Source organism: Paroedura picta, chromosome 2 (genome assembly GCF_049243985.1).
Source record: "Paroedura picta isolate Pp20150507F chromosome 2, Ppicta_v3.0, whole genome shotgun sequence".
NCBI classification, from domain to species: Eukaryota; Metazoa; Chordata; class Lepidosauria; order Squamata; family Gekkonidae; genus Paroedura; species Paroedura picta.
The window spans coordinates 29,960,784-29,975,859 of NC_135370.1; the positions used below are offsets into that span (position 1 = coordinate 29,960,784).

General features: G+C 46.2%; 1 long non-coding RNA gene across 1 annotated transcript; it reads right to left on the minus strand.

The window, feature by feature from the left end:
- Positions 1 to 12,793: 12,793 nt before the first annotated feature.
- On the minus strand, positions 12,794 to 14,455 carry LOC143829147 (uncharacterized). The gene is made up of 2 exons (XR_013228010.1): positions 13,573 to 14,455; positions 12,794 to 13,428 (listed from the first exon to the last, which is right to left on the minus strand). It is a non-coding gene; the product is annotated as an uncharacterized LOC143829147 (long non-coding RNA).
- Between the last annotated feature and the right edge of the window lie 621 nt (positions 14,456 to 15,076).

The window sequence follows — 15,076 nt, forward strand, 5'->3', positions numbered from 1 at the left end:
TCTCTCTCTCTCTCTCTCTCTCTCTCCAAAGTTCACTCTCTATTACTCTGATGGCAGGATGCTTCACAAGAGGGAAAGCCAAAATGGTCGCTCCATCAAGAACAGTTTGAAAAGAGTGCGGTGACCCTGAAAAATCATGGAAAACTACATTGTATACGACACTGTGCTCCACTGCAGAACACCACCCAAAAAGTGTTTCTTACAGGCACATGCACGTAAGAGATGTACTGGAGGGAGGGGGGAGATCTTGTAATGGCAACAGAAAAGTCAGAGATCATTTTCAATGCTAAGTTAGTCTTGAAGAGTTCCCTGTAAATATTACTTTGAAGTTCTGTTGCTCAGTTATATATAGGTAAAGGTATCCCCTGTGCAAGCACCGAGTCATGTCTGACCCTTGGGGTGACGCCCTCTAGCGTTTTCATGGCAGACTCAATACGGGGTGGTTTGCCAGTGCCTTCCCCAGTCATTACCATTTACCCCCCAGCAAGCTGGGTACTCATTTTACCGACCTCGGAAGGATGGAAGGCTGAGTCAACCTTGAGCCGCTGCTGAGATTGAACTCCCAGCCTCATGGGCAAAGCTTTCAGACAGCTGCCTTACCACTCTGCGCCACAAGAGGCTCTCAGTTATATATATCATGTTCTAATTATGGCTTCACTGAAGCAAATGTACAGCTAAATTTGGTTCCCCCTCCCCCTCCTCCCAACATTGAGATTAATGCTGCAGGGACGTAATAAAACGGTGTAATCCTGAGTTCACTGCCACAAAACTGGTGTGTGTGTGTTTTAACAATGACCAGCCCTAACGTCAGGAAACATTTTTTTTCCATGAGTGAAAACCACAAACATCTGCATTTCACTAACTCAACGGTCTCCTTTTGAGAAAGAGCCATAAGGAAATTCGCAACCATGAGCTAAACCCCAGGCCACCATTCTTATTTCTTGGTGTTTGGTGGACAGTGACCATATATTGGCAGAAACCCATTCTATATCACACCAGAGAGAGAAAATATCTCTGTGGCTGGTTTTCATGTACAGTTCTAAAATGTCTGAACAGCTGGAAACCTTGCCTTCCGTTCTTCCCGACAAGCTCCCACTCCACAATTTTGGATGCACCCAGTCTGGGTTCCAGAGATCAGCTGCCTTGGTCTGCAGGACAACAATTTGAGTCATGCCCAATAGTGCTTTTGAAATCAACAAAAATTTCAGGGTCTAAGCCAGCTTTTTTCAAGCTTTTGATTGTGGAGGAGCCCCTGAAATAAATATTCAGGCTTTGAGGAACCCCAAAATTGATGTCACCAAGCCATGCCTCCTTGCCAAGCCCCTGAAAGTGAACTGTGCTTAAACAGACAGCAATTTGATATTTATCAAGCAGAGCATAAGCTGACGGCAATAACAATGTATGAATTTTCTTGGCGGTACATGTTAGAGCCGGAGCAAGTAATCACACCATCCATTACATGTATACAGTAAAATTATGGCATGTTGGGGTGGGAAGGTTTTTATAGAGACAGAAGATTGAGATAGATACATTATTCGGGAGTTGTGAGCAGCAAAGATGCTGCAAGTATTTGTACACATCACTCCAGCATGAAATGAAATGTATTTATTGGCATAAAATGCAAACACCTTTATGCTCCACAATAAATCCTGCATGGACCATATGCAATGGAAAAACACAAGAATGTTCCTTAGAATCATAGAATCATAGAGTTGGAAGGGACCTCCAGGGCCACCTAGTCAAACACCCTGCTCAATGCAGGAAATTCACAACTACCTGTCCACTCACCATGACCCCAATTCCATGCCCAGATGCTGCCCCTCCCCTTTCAAGAAATCAGCTTCTCTGTCTTGGAAGAAATTTACCTCTTGACCCCAAAGTGGCAATCAGCATTTCCCTGGGCATGAAAAAAAGGGTCACAACGGCCAAGCACTGACACAACCCTTCCTGCCCACCTGCTCACAATCTGCCTAAATGTATAAAATCAGAATTTCTGTCAGAGGGCTATCTAGCCTCTGCTTTAAAACATCCAAAAAGGAGAACCCACCATCTCCTGAGGAAGCCTGTTCCACTGAAGAATTGCTCTAACTGTCAGGAACTTCTTCCGGATGTTTAGTGAAAAAAATTCTTCTGAATTAATTTCAGCCCATAGGTTCTGGTCTGACCTCTGGGGCAACAGAAAACAACTCTGCTCCATCCTCTATATGATAGGCTTAGAATACCATATATATTATGCCTCCAAATTTCTATTGAAAAAGCCATGACAACCTTTGCTGAAGTGACTGTCCTCTTTTCCCCTCTAGTTTCCTCCATCCTTTTACTTTTGGGACCAATCACAAAGGTGTCCAGGCAGTCAGGGATCCCATGGAGAATATGATAGTGCCATGATCCATATCAGACTCCAGGTAGCTAGCCGGGCTGGGCTACCTGTTGATTTCGATGAGGGCAAAGTTATGACTGGAAAGGAGGCCAGTGCTACCTAGATCAATTGCAAGATTAAATCAACCCCCTACCCAAACTACTATTTTCTTGATGAACATGTCTCTGCATCTAAGGAGGAGTATCCCACCATGTGTCATCTGTGGTGGTCAGCCGCTCCCCTGATTCCCAGCGGGGGTAGGTGGTGGGTTGGTTGCCGCCATTTTTGGTAGTTGTATTTTAATTGTTGATTTTAAGGGGTAATAGGAGTTTTAAAGAATTTTACTGTTTTTACTTTGTAACCCGCCATGAGCTGGCTTTGCTGAGAGTGGTGGGTAATAAATTCAGTAGTAGTAGTAGTAGTAGTAGTAGTAGTAGTAGTAGTAGTAATAGTAACTGGTCCCCACTTTTGACCGGCCATTTTGACTCTCTGTCATTTCCCCGGAAAGTGTTTTCATTGGGGCACTTTCTTTGCAGGACCATAACTCAGACCACGTCAATCCAATCCACACCAAACCTGGAGGGCAGGTAGTAGAGAGTCATCCAAAGATCCCCAGTGAGTTTGTTGCCTCTTGCTTGCAAAGAATCCATTCTATAAAATCATGAACCTCATGAACCAAACCAGTTCAGGTAGTTCCTCAAAGTTCATGACATTTTGTGGTCCATGAACTGAACATGCCATGAACCACAAAGGATCCCATGTGAGTTTAGTGCCTCTAACTTACACAGAATCCATTTATAGAGTCATGAACCTCATGAACCAAACCAGTTCATGTAGCTCCTCAAAGTTCATGACATCTTGTGGTTCACCAACTGGGCATGCCATGAACAACAAACCACACTGTATTTTCTCAGTTCATGCTCCTCCCTGGTCATAGGCTAGATGACTTTATAAAAACAGTAAGAGAGCCAATTTGTTGTAGTGGTTAGGAGTGCGGACTTCTAATCTAGCATGCCGCGTTTTATTCTGCACTTCCCCACATGCAGCCAGCCGGTTGACCTTGAGCTCGCCACAGCACTGATAAAACTGTTCTGACCGAGCAGTGATATCAGGGCTCTCTCAGCCTCACCCACCTCACAGGGTGTCTCTCTCGGACAAGAGAGAACAATTCTTATTGAAATGAATGTCGTATTTACATTCTATATAGTATGTAGAATTAGTCCTAGCATTAGGTTAGGGGGGTGGGGTGGAAGAACTCTACGGGCAGCCTCCCCCTTCCCCCAGGACCTTGAAAGGCTGCAGACAGCTGTTAGGGAACTCACTGGCAGGGGCAGCTCTCACACGGCAGGGATCTGCAGCCTCCAAGCCTCAGAGGGATGTGGAAGAAGGAGGGGTTGTCAGGGGTGGGGGACGGAAGGCTACTGTCTGTCCGCTGGACAGACAGGCAAACTGGTTGGAGGAGGGGGCACTTTGGGGTGGGACAGCCACCCTGAGTGGGCGTTAAGTGCTTAAGCCATGAGACACGCTCCTCCTCTAAGCCCTTGACAGAAATATATTATGTAGAACAGATATCAGTTCTGGAAGACTTAATATTTTTGAACGAACAAGCTAAAAGAGTGTCCTTGGATCTGCCTTCACATACACTGATATATATTTTTTTCCCAGGCCCCCGCTGGTTTTGTAGACATTTTGCGGTTTGGGAGGATCACACGGGCTTAATGAACGTATCCCTTCCCCAGGATGGGGCACGCAATCACACACCAAATTGCAAGAGAGGTTCTGTGGTCTTTTGAAAAAAAGAACAGTGACCGTTCAAAGGCCCTTGGAGGAGAAACTATTGAGGAGGGAGCAGCAGAATAATCACTGGCAACACTTCCCGGCCTGCCCGCTTACCTTTGCTACGGGAGCGATGGGGGGCCAAGAAGAATGAGCACTTCAAAGCCATTTGCTTCAAAGGCACGAAGAGATTGCTTCCACTACAAAGCACCGGGCCACACGGCGTTTGTAACCGAGCCGGAGCCACAAGCTTACTCTGTCATTTTCCGCATTCGATAGCTTTGTGTCTTCTCAGGGACGAGGTCCAAAACAAACCCAATTATGTCCAAATAAGGAATAAAGAAGCCATAATCAGCCTGTAGATTATACAGTTTGCTGCCAGCTCCCCCGGCAGCCTTGCTGGAGGAAAATTTGGAGAGGACAACAGGCTGTATTTATGAACGGGGACCGACAGGCATGCTCTAGAAAAGCACTGGAGCCCTACCAGATGATGGAGCTCACCAGGAATCTCTCTCTTCTTCAGATATTCGAATGCAGGCTTTCTCAACTAGGGTTTCGTGAAACCCTGGGGTTTCTTGATGGCCCTGGAAGGGTTTCCCGAATGGGTGGGAGTTAATTATTTTTATGTATATTTTTTAAAACTTGTTACACATCAGTGATATGACTATATATGATCATATTGAACTTCTCCCCGCCCCAAATGGCCAAGGCTGGGAAGGGGAGGAGCCCTGGGTGGGTGTGTACACAGCTATGCTTCACAACCATATTCTGCATGATCGTGCCACTTCTGGGGTTTCTCAAAGCCTGAGTAATGTTTCAGGGATTTCACAATGGTGAAAAAGTTGAGGAAGGCTGCTCTAATGTATGAGCTCCTGTTTGTCCTGATTCTTGTGGCCACAGTGCAAGGTTTGGACCATGGGGCTTCCCAAATGTGATTTGTTTGCTAAGCAAAGCAACCGTCCACCCCTTCCATGTCCTCTCAACCAGCACCCTACCAAAGAGCCTCTTTAGGCCTTTGGAAGGAGAAAAGGGGACCTGGTATCAGGGCCAGATTTACATGAAAAGAGGCCCTAGGCTATTCCACTTAGGTGGCCCTGTCACCGCCCATTTTTAAGTTTGTAAATTACATGAGAGATAAAAAATACATCATTACCATGATATATATCAATATGTTAAATGAAACGTTGTGATTGGTACTAACCTTTATAAAAATGTGGAATATAAGCCCCTCTTGATCTTGAGGCCCTAGCTGAAGCCTAGTTAGCCGGCCCTGCCTGATATAGCCCAACCTTGTCCAACCTTAGAAACTAAGCAAGGTCAGAACTTGGAAGGGAGATCTCCAAGGAAGATTCTGCAGAGGAAGGCCATGGCAAACTCACCACCGCTTAAAGCCCCTTGCTGGGGTCAGCTGTGACTTGATGGTACTTTCCATGCACAGGGTTTTGGATGCGTACTCAGTCCATAGAATGTGCTATTATGCACTGAGTACGCCTCCAAAACCCTGTGCGTGGAAAGTACCATCAAGTCACAGCTGACCCCAGCAAGGGGCTTTCAAGGCAAGAGATTAGAACCAGGAGAGTTACAATACCACTCTGTTCCAAGTTGCTCTGACGTAGGAAGTTCACCAGTGAGTCACATCATGATCTTTGCCCCATTGTACTGTTACCATATTATTTTTGTTTGTTTCGTATTTTATTTCATTTAAGAGATAAAAAATGGGGGGAGAGAGAGAAGAAGAAGAAGAAGAAGAAGAAGAAGAAGAAGAACAAGAAGAAGAACAAGAAGAAGAACAAGAACAAGAACAAGAACAAGAGCAGTGGTTCTCAACCTGGGGGTCGGGTCCCCTTTGAGAGTCGAATGACCCTTTCACCGGTCAAGCAGTTTGGCCAGTGGGGCACCATCCACATAACGGCCTTGATGGGTAGATCGAGATAGACAGTCTGTCTGGAGCAGCGGAAAAGAGCGAGATCAGTATAGTGGGACAAGAGGCAGAACTGAACTGAGAAGCCCTGGAAAAAAAATCAATTTATATACAATCATGAGCAATGGATCTTCACGCCATTTGGTCAGTTTCGGTTTAATTTCTGTGAAAGAACCCTTGCGTAATTTTATGATTGGGGGCAACCACAACATGAGGAACTGTATTAAAGGGTTGCGGCATTAGGAAGGTTGAAAACCACTGGAGTAGAGAATTTGCTCAGCATACAAAAGGTCCCAGGTGAAATCCCTGTCATCTTCAGGCAGTGACATAAAAGAGCTCTGCCTGGGCCCCAGGAGAGTGGCTGCAGGCTGAGTAGGCAATACTAGCCATGATGGACCCATGGTCTGGCTCAGTACGAGGCAGCTTCGCTGTAAAAGAACCACGTTGAAGGTGTTGTTAGAAATGGTGCCCAGCTTTGCAAAGGTCTGAGATGGCTTTGCTACTGCGTGTGTGTGTTTCTTTGAGTCACAGCTGACTTATAGTGACACTGTAGGGCAGTGCTGGGCAAACTGTGGCCCTCCAGATGTCCATGGACTACGATTCCCAATTTGTGGGAATTGTAGTCCATGGACATCTGGAGGACCACAGTTTGCCCAGCCCTGCTGTAGGGTTTTCAAGGCCAGAGCTGTCCAGAATTGATTTGCCATTGCCCACCTCCGCACCACAACCCTGATACTCCAAGAAGGTCTCCCATCCAGATCCTAACCAAGGCCAGCCCTGCTTAGCTTCCAAGATCTGACAAGACTGAGCTAGCCTAGGCCACTCAAGCTGGGGCAACATCATATACGTTTCTAGAAAGAGAAGAATATCTCAGCATCAGGATGGCATCAGTTAATCTACCTCCCCTCAAACCTCTACACTCCCTCCCTGCACACACACTGCTGAGTTCAGGCAGAAGGTTTCTATGTCCTCCTGCAAGCTAAACACATTAGTCTATTTCATACAGACCTTCCAGAAAAAAGAATCTGATTGCATTTACTTTTAAAGGCCCAGGCGTCCAATGAAGCCTGCCCGCCAGGCGATTATTAAATCCTTGCCTTGGTGCCCTGCAAGATAGGGCTACACTGACATCTAGTGGTGATGAATTTAATTTTTGTGGCCGGCCAAAGCAAACCGCACAATGAATGGGGTGACAGGGAGGGGCGGGGTATTGCGGGGAAGGAATCAAGAGCCCTTTGGAAGAAGTATGTCTTCACGAGGAACAATTGGCTTCCAAATCGCCTTATATCCCACTGCTGACAAGTAACATATCCTATTAAATCCTGCAGTGATTAATACAAGTCCCTCCTCAGCAGTAATACTCACTGGGTGGCCCGAAACGTGAGTATCTGTCAGCAGGGGTGCTGTATAAAGTTATAGCCTCATAATTCTGAGTCTCCTACCCTGAGGGCCTTGAAAGAAAGTCAGTGTACAAAAGGGGTGGGAACAATAACCACTCACATCCTGCAACTCCTCATCTGTTTATATGTTAACAATTATATTGACTTCATATACAGAGAGCCAGTTTGGCATAGTGGCTAAGAGTGGCAGCTTCTAAGCCGGCAAACGGTGTTTGATACTCCGCCCCTCCGCATGCAGCCGGCTGGGTGACCTTGGGCTAGTCACAGTCCTGATAGTGCTGTTCTCGACAGAGCAGTCCTGTCGGAGCTCTCTCGGCCCCACCGACCTCGCAGGGTGTCTGTTGTGGGGAGAGGAAGGGAAAGGTGAATGGAAGCTGCTTCGGGTAGTGAAAAGCAGGGTGTAAAAAAACTAACTCTTCTTCTTCTACCTGAAGTCCTCCAGTTGCTTTTATATCTGAGCCGCTGTACCAGAACGTCACAGACCCGAAGAGCCACGTGCAGACGCGAATGCACAAGAAGCTAATCAGACCGATGGGGTACCAAAGTCAGTACTGTCTACTCAGCTCTGCAGCAGCTCTTCAGGGCCTCAGGCAAAGGTCTTTCCCATCACCTACTACAGATCTTTAATTGGAGATGGCAGGGATTGAACCTGGGATCTTCTGCATGCCAAGCAGATACTCTACCACTGAGCTACAGGCCTTCCCCTCCCTGACAGAATCCTGACTCGTTCTTAGCTGTGCTACAGTCTCTGGCAACAATGTGTCTTTTAGGGGTATTTTATTGGGGTTTTATGTATGTTGTAAACTGCCACAAGCCATTTTGGGAGTGGCAGGCTAAAAATGAATGAATGAATGAATGAATGAATGAATGAATGAATGAATGAATGAATGGACGAATGAATGAATGAATTGCCATGTCATTATTTGACGATCCTCATCAAGGCATTACCCCCCTTTAGGGTCTAGAAATATCCCTTGAGAGTCAGTGTGGTGTAATGGGTAAGAGCGGCAGCCTCTAATTTGGAGAGCTGGGTTTGATGCCCCTCTTCTCCTCTACATGCCGGCAGCTGGGTGACCTTGGAGTCACAGTCATTAGAGCTGTTCTCACAGAACAGTTCTGTCAGGGCTCTCTCACAGCTCCACCCACCACACAGGGTGTCTGTTGTGGGGAGAGGAAGGGAAGCTGCTTTGAGACTCTTTCAGGTAGTAAAAAGCGGGGTCTAAAACCCAACTCCTCCTCTTCTTCCCCCATGCCTCGATGGACAAGTGCAAGATGTATGAGAACTCTTTGTTTTCTGATACGGCGTAACTCTGCCCTGCAAGCGTACCACCTTAAATTTCACGTGCGGTGAATTGTTCCTTTGCAATACATCTCCCTGACAAAACTATGCCCTTGGGGAAAATGCTCAGCTTCAGGGAGAGGGCTCTGTTTGGTATGGCCAGGGAACGAGGGATCTTTTAGCAAGAAAAATGAGCTCCTGCATGCAATTTAGGAAGGTATAATTATGTGACAAGGAAGCAATTACGTTGATGAGGACATTTGAATCTGAATCCCAGTGGGATATTAGGCACTGCAGGATTTCGGCCACATTGATTTCAAGAGAATAGCCTGTTCAGGCCTGTGAATGTAGGAGTCGCTCTCGTTTCTGGGTTCCATCCGCAGAAAGGCTTTGAACCAACATCGGCATTAATGAGAGGCTAGTCAAAATTATGCCATGGGAACGTTTCAAGTTACCATGTAGGACCATTGTGCTAAACACCATCTCAGGCTTGCAACCAAAGAGCCTTGCTACCTATAGCAAAGTAATTTTTGCAGGGACTGGGCTGGAGCCTGGCAGTGTTTTCACTCAGTTTCCACATCTTATTACTGCCCCTGTTTCACATGGCTTATGTCCATACAGGCCCCATGATCTATGAAGCAGATATATGTTAATGAAGGCATATGCAAGCTAGAGACCTACAGGGATAATAAATCAAAGAATCATAGAGATGGAAGGGGCCAAACAGGCCATCTAGTCCAACCCCCTGCTCAAGTATCTGTCCAGCCGCTGCTTAAAGACTGCCAGTGAGGAGAAGCTCACCACCTCCTTAGGCAGCCTATTCTACTGCTGAACTACTCTGACTGTGGATCCTTCCCCCTGCCCCGGTATCTAGCTGGTACTTTTCTACATGTAGTTTAAATGCTATAATGTGGGTCCTATCCTCTGCTGTCAACAGGAACTGCTCCCTGCCCACCTCCAAGTGGCGATCTCACAAATAGAGAGAAATCGTGGCCTCTCTTCCCTTCCTCTTCTCCAGGCTGAACATACATCTATCCATTCATATTTACATACCACCCTCCACTGCGGCTCAGCCTTTCCGCGTAGAGTACCAGCTTGGTGTAGTGGTTAGGAGTGTGGACTTCTAATCTGGCGAGCCGGGCTTGATTCCCCGCTCCCCCACATGCAGCCAGCTGGGTGACATTGGGCTCCTCACAGCACTGATAAAGCTGTTCTGACCGATTAGTGATACCAGGGCTCTCTCAGCCTCACCAACCTCACAGGGTGTCTGTTGTGGGGAGAGGAAAGGGAAGGTGAACGTAAGCCGCTTTGAGACTCCTTCAGGTAGAGAAAAGAAGAAGAAGAGTTGGTTCTTATATGCCACTTTTCCCTACCTGAAGGAGGCTCAAAGCGGCTTACAGTCGCCTTCCCTTTCCTCTCCCCACAACAGACACCCTGTGGGGTGGGTGAGGCTGAGAGAGCCCTGATATTCCTGCTCAGTCAGAACAGTTTTATCAGTGCCATGGAGAGCCCAAGGTCACCCAGCTGTTTACATGTGCGGGAGCGCAGAATCGAACCTGGCATGCCAGATTAGAAGTCCGCACTCCTAACCACTACACCAAAAGTGGCATATAAGAACCAAATCTTCTTCTTCTTCTTCCTTGATCCTCAGGCTACGGATCATCCTTGTTGCTCTCCTCTGCATGCTCTCCATTTTGTCCACATCCTTTTTGAAATGAAGTCTCCAGAACTGCAATCAGTATATACTAGGAGTGTTCTTGTCCCATTCACTGGAAATCCTACTCTTCATGCTTAGTTTTGCCTGGAGGACACTTGGAGCAGAATGCTACAATAACCCTACAGCACTTTAGACCACAGGTGGAAGAATCAGTTTTGAATGCCTTTCTATATTAAAAATTCCCTGATAATCTAAAACTGGCACAGAAGGCAAAGAGGCAGAATAGTCTCCTCTGATATGCTAGATTCTTATGAAGGAACATTTTGTCACAATCTCCAGGTTTTCTGATTTTATCCTGTTTCAATGATTTTATTCTGTTGCCTGCTAAGGTGTTGCTTTGACCTGTCTTGCCCTGATGTAACACAGATGCTTTGGTTTGACACCCCAAGGTCGTTTCCTCCCTATGTTTTATGACTCGCTGTTTCATGAAAGAGCCTCTTGTGGCGCAGAGTGGTAAAGCAGCAGACATGCTGTTTGGAGCTCTGCCCATGAGGCTGGGAATTCAATCCCAGTAGCCGGCTCAAGGTTGACTCAGCCTTCCATCCTTCCGAGGTCGGTAAAATGAGTACCCAGCTTGCTGGAGGGTAAACGTTCATGACTGGGGAAGGCACTGGCAAACCACCCCGTATTGAGTCTGCCATGAAAACGCTAGAGGGCGTCACCCCAAGGGTCAAACATGACCCGGTGTTTGCACGGGGGATACCTTTACCTTTACCTATGTTTTATGAGTCTCGATGTTTTGACTCCTTTGAACTGTGCCTGGTTCAAATTCCCAGGGGAGGGGGAAGCGAGCCCCTATATTGCTTGTCCTATGTTTTGTACCTCAGTCCTGACTATGCTTCCATTTGTAGACCAATCCTTTACAGAGAAAGCCAGTGCTCCACAGCAGGGATGGGCAGAAACCAGATCATGAGCCAGAATTCAGCCCCAACCTGGGCTGGTTTGGAACTTGGGACCCGATGCTGAAGGAATGCATCTTCCCTGTATATTTACCAAACTTTTGACCAGTTTTACTGTTTGGGACCAGCCATTTAACCCTTTGGTTTTGCCCCTCCTTTTAAAGGTCTGTCACTTAGTTGTTAGGTTTAGATTGCTGTGATCCATTTAACCCTTTGATTTTGCTTCCCCCTTCAAAGTGGTGGGAAGGAAATCTGAATGGTTAAATGGCTCACAGCCATTTAATCCTTCCTTGGGTAATTCTCCCCTATCTCCTGGAGAACTGCAACTGGTCTCCTGAGAAAGGGGGAACCAAGCTTACTGGTCTGGTTTGAGTGGGGCCCATTTGACTTGGTTCAACCTGGGGTTTGGTTTGTGGGTTTCCCCTACAACAAAACGAACTGCCCTTTATAGATTCATGCCCATCCCTACTCCTTGGGAATCAATTCCATCCACAGTATGTGTTTGAAGATGCGAAGGGGTTCAATAGAGGCAGGGGAAAAAAAACAGTTGCCTCTTATACAGCAATGGATCTTTTTGTAAATCTGTTATTGCACAGGCTGAAAATGCAGTTGGTGCTGGACTTCAACAGTCCTTTTCTTCTGATTGGAGAGGAAATCAGATCTGGTGCTCAACAACCTCTCTGTGAATATGGGTGACTGATGGGCTTGCAAGCCAGCCATGACCAGAGTTGCCAGTTTATGAATCACTGCTCCATGTCATGTGTGCTGAGAAAAACGTAGCTATTGTCATTTGCAGAATTCTGGCAGCCCAAAGAAGGGAGCCACACTTGAGAATGCATGAAGTTGCCTTAAAAGGTGTCTGACTGTTGGTCCATCAAAGTCACTATTGTTGAAAGCTAGAATTGGATTTCCAGAGTCTCAGACAAAGGTCTTTCATGCCACCTTTCATGCATGTCAAGCAGATGATCCGCTGATCCACAACTCCATTGCATAACAGTAACAGTTGGAGCAACCATGAACATTCCATAGAATGTAGTGGTCCATTCTTATTTCCATGAGAAGGTTCTGGTTCATATCTTCTTTGCAATCCTAGTTAGATCATGTCTCTTTATTCTGGGCCAGCAGCTGTATGAGCCAGCCCAAGGGTACCATAGTTACTCAAATCTCCCAATCATTTCAATTAATTCTGACCCTTGCATGTAGTTCAGCACCAAAATAACCCGCAGATGTCTTTGAACTTCTCATTACAGCACAGATGTTTTGTATACCCCAAGGGAGAAGAGGCTGTTTTCTTACTTCCTGTTACCCTCATGGCATGGCAGATAAGGCATGTTCATAGATTTCTTCTTCTATTTGGATACACGATTTGAAAACAAGGCCTAGAGACCAGTGTCCTCAAAATCACTCCCCCTCTCACGAACCCCAAAGAAAACAGGCACACGTTCTCATTTAACAACTAATTGATTTATTTAACAATACAAATTCTTTCTGCTGCTCGGTGTAAGCAGAGAAAAATTGAGGAACAACAACAAAAAAATTAACTTTTAAAGTTTAGATGTTTACACAAAAAAACCCCCCAAATCTCTTACTTCAGTAAATATAAAATTTACAGACAAAAGAAAAAAAAAACTACATTAAAAAGAACAAAGGTTGTGATGAAACAATGTCAGGAAGGGAAATTCATAACCAATCCAAATTCTGGTAAACGTGATAAGGGGAGGGGGGGGCGTATTGAGAAGGCATCCTGCTTATATACCCGGGTTTCTGAAATTTCGAGGTGCAATACGAAACTAAGTACATTAAAAACAAGAATAAGAGCTTTAATTACACTATATATCTTGTGATATAAATATCTGAAAGGATTTGTAGGTCACATAGTTAATATGTGAAATATACATTTTCGCCCTTTAGTGTAAATGTGGCGGAGTGTACAAGTCCATGCAAAAGACTGCATGCGTTTTACGGCATAAGGTAACCAGGAAGGTCTTTGCAATCTGCTTCCGCTATCAAATTGCCCAGAAGTTGTTGTTTCTCAATCCCTATATACAGAAAGGCAAATCTATAGTCTGAATACAGCCTAATGTAGGGGTAGTCAAACTGCGGCCCTCCAGATGTCCATGGACTACAATTCCCAGGAGCCCCTGCCAGCAAATGCTGGCAGGGGCTTCTGGGAATTGTAGTCCATGGACATCTGGAGGGCCGCAGTTTGACTACCCCTGGCCTAACGTCTGCTCATTTCAAGAGATCCAATGGAACGCACTGATATTAACGACGTTAATGCCATCCGCTGACTTTAATGGCAGCACAGTACCAATGTCCCACAGATGGCAATTCTGCTTTTCGATGGATCCATATTCCTTCATTACAAAACCAGATGTAGGCCTACTTCTCACAAAGGTGGTGAGCTGAAGGCTGGGCTGTACCCCTTCCGACGGCTTGTGAGCGTTCACATAATGAACAATCACTGGAAAAAACATTTCTGCACACAGAAAACAGACCTGAGGAAGGCTAGGCCACTTCTGCCTGACCTCCGGTTTTCTATGGAGGGGGACTGTTTTTGCATAGAGGAGCGTTGGGTTGTGGGAGGCCCCCCCTTCCTCTGTGGACTGATGCAACCCAGTTCCAACTTTCCTACCTCAGTGAGAACTTATGGTAAGAAACAAGGTATACCACGGATTATTTGCTCTACCAGACCGGACCCATATTTTCATTGGGGTTGGATCTGACCCCTGCCCTAGCACTTCACTCAAAGAAGTTTGGAGCCTTTCTTCAGGTTAAGGGTATTTTCTCTGACTTAACTGACTCTGATGGAAGAAGAGCTACTTAACTTGGAGGAACACTTCCAACTGTGCTCACTAGCATGGTAGGATCCACCTCAGTGGCATCCGTCTCGAAGTCTAAAAGAGAACCTGAGCAGGTAATGAACCAGTTTAACATTGCAAGTGAAAATGGCTTTAGCCTTTGAGATAAAATGAGTACCCACCTCTTAGAACAGGTAGGTAGAAACCTCAACTAACACGGCTCTAGATGTCATATTCTGGAGACCAGACCTTCTAGATCAAGGGTAGTCAAACTGCGGCCCTCCAGATGTCCATGGACTACAATTCCCAGGAGCCCCCTGCCAGCATTCGCTGGCAGGGGGCTCCTGGGAATTGTAGTCCATGGACATCTGGAGGGCCGCAGTTTGACTACCCCTGTTCTAGATCAGCGGTTCTCAACTTTACAGGTGCCGCGACCCCAGCTTCGAGTGTGTGTGTGCATGTGCACAACAATTGAGGTGGTGTGGAGGTGGCCAGTGCCATGGCTCCGCCACCACCTGCCTCCGCCCACCACCATGGGCCGCAACCCACTGTTGTGGGCCAGCAACCTGGTGACCCCGGGGAAGGGGCCAAGCAACCCCACATGGGGTTGCGACCCCAAGGTTGAGAACCACTGTTCTAGATAGTAACCCAAGCCTTTCTATTTGAAGCCTTTCTATTCTGACAATACTTGGATATTAAAAAAAAATACTGAAATTCAGCTGTCAATAAATTTTAAAGCCTCAAATGGTTTTGACAGTAGTGCTCAAAACATGTCCAAAAATACACAGCAGCTTTGGCGGTTTAGGACCAAATAAGTCAGCATGTTAGTTACAAGGAAACAGCTAGCATGAACTTTTGTCACCATTACAGTAATAAGGAAGAGTAAAGAATTGGTTACAACTGATCAAGTATTCGTGCCAGTGT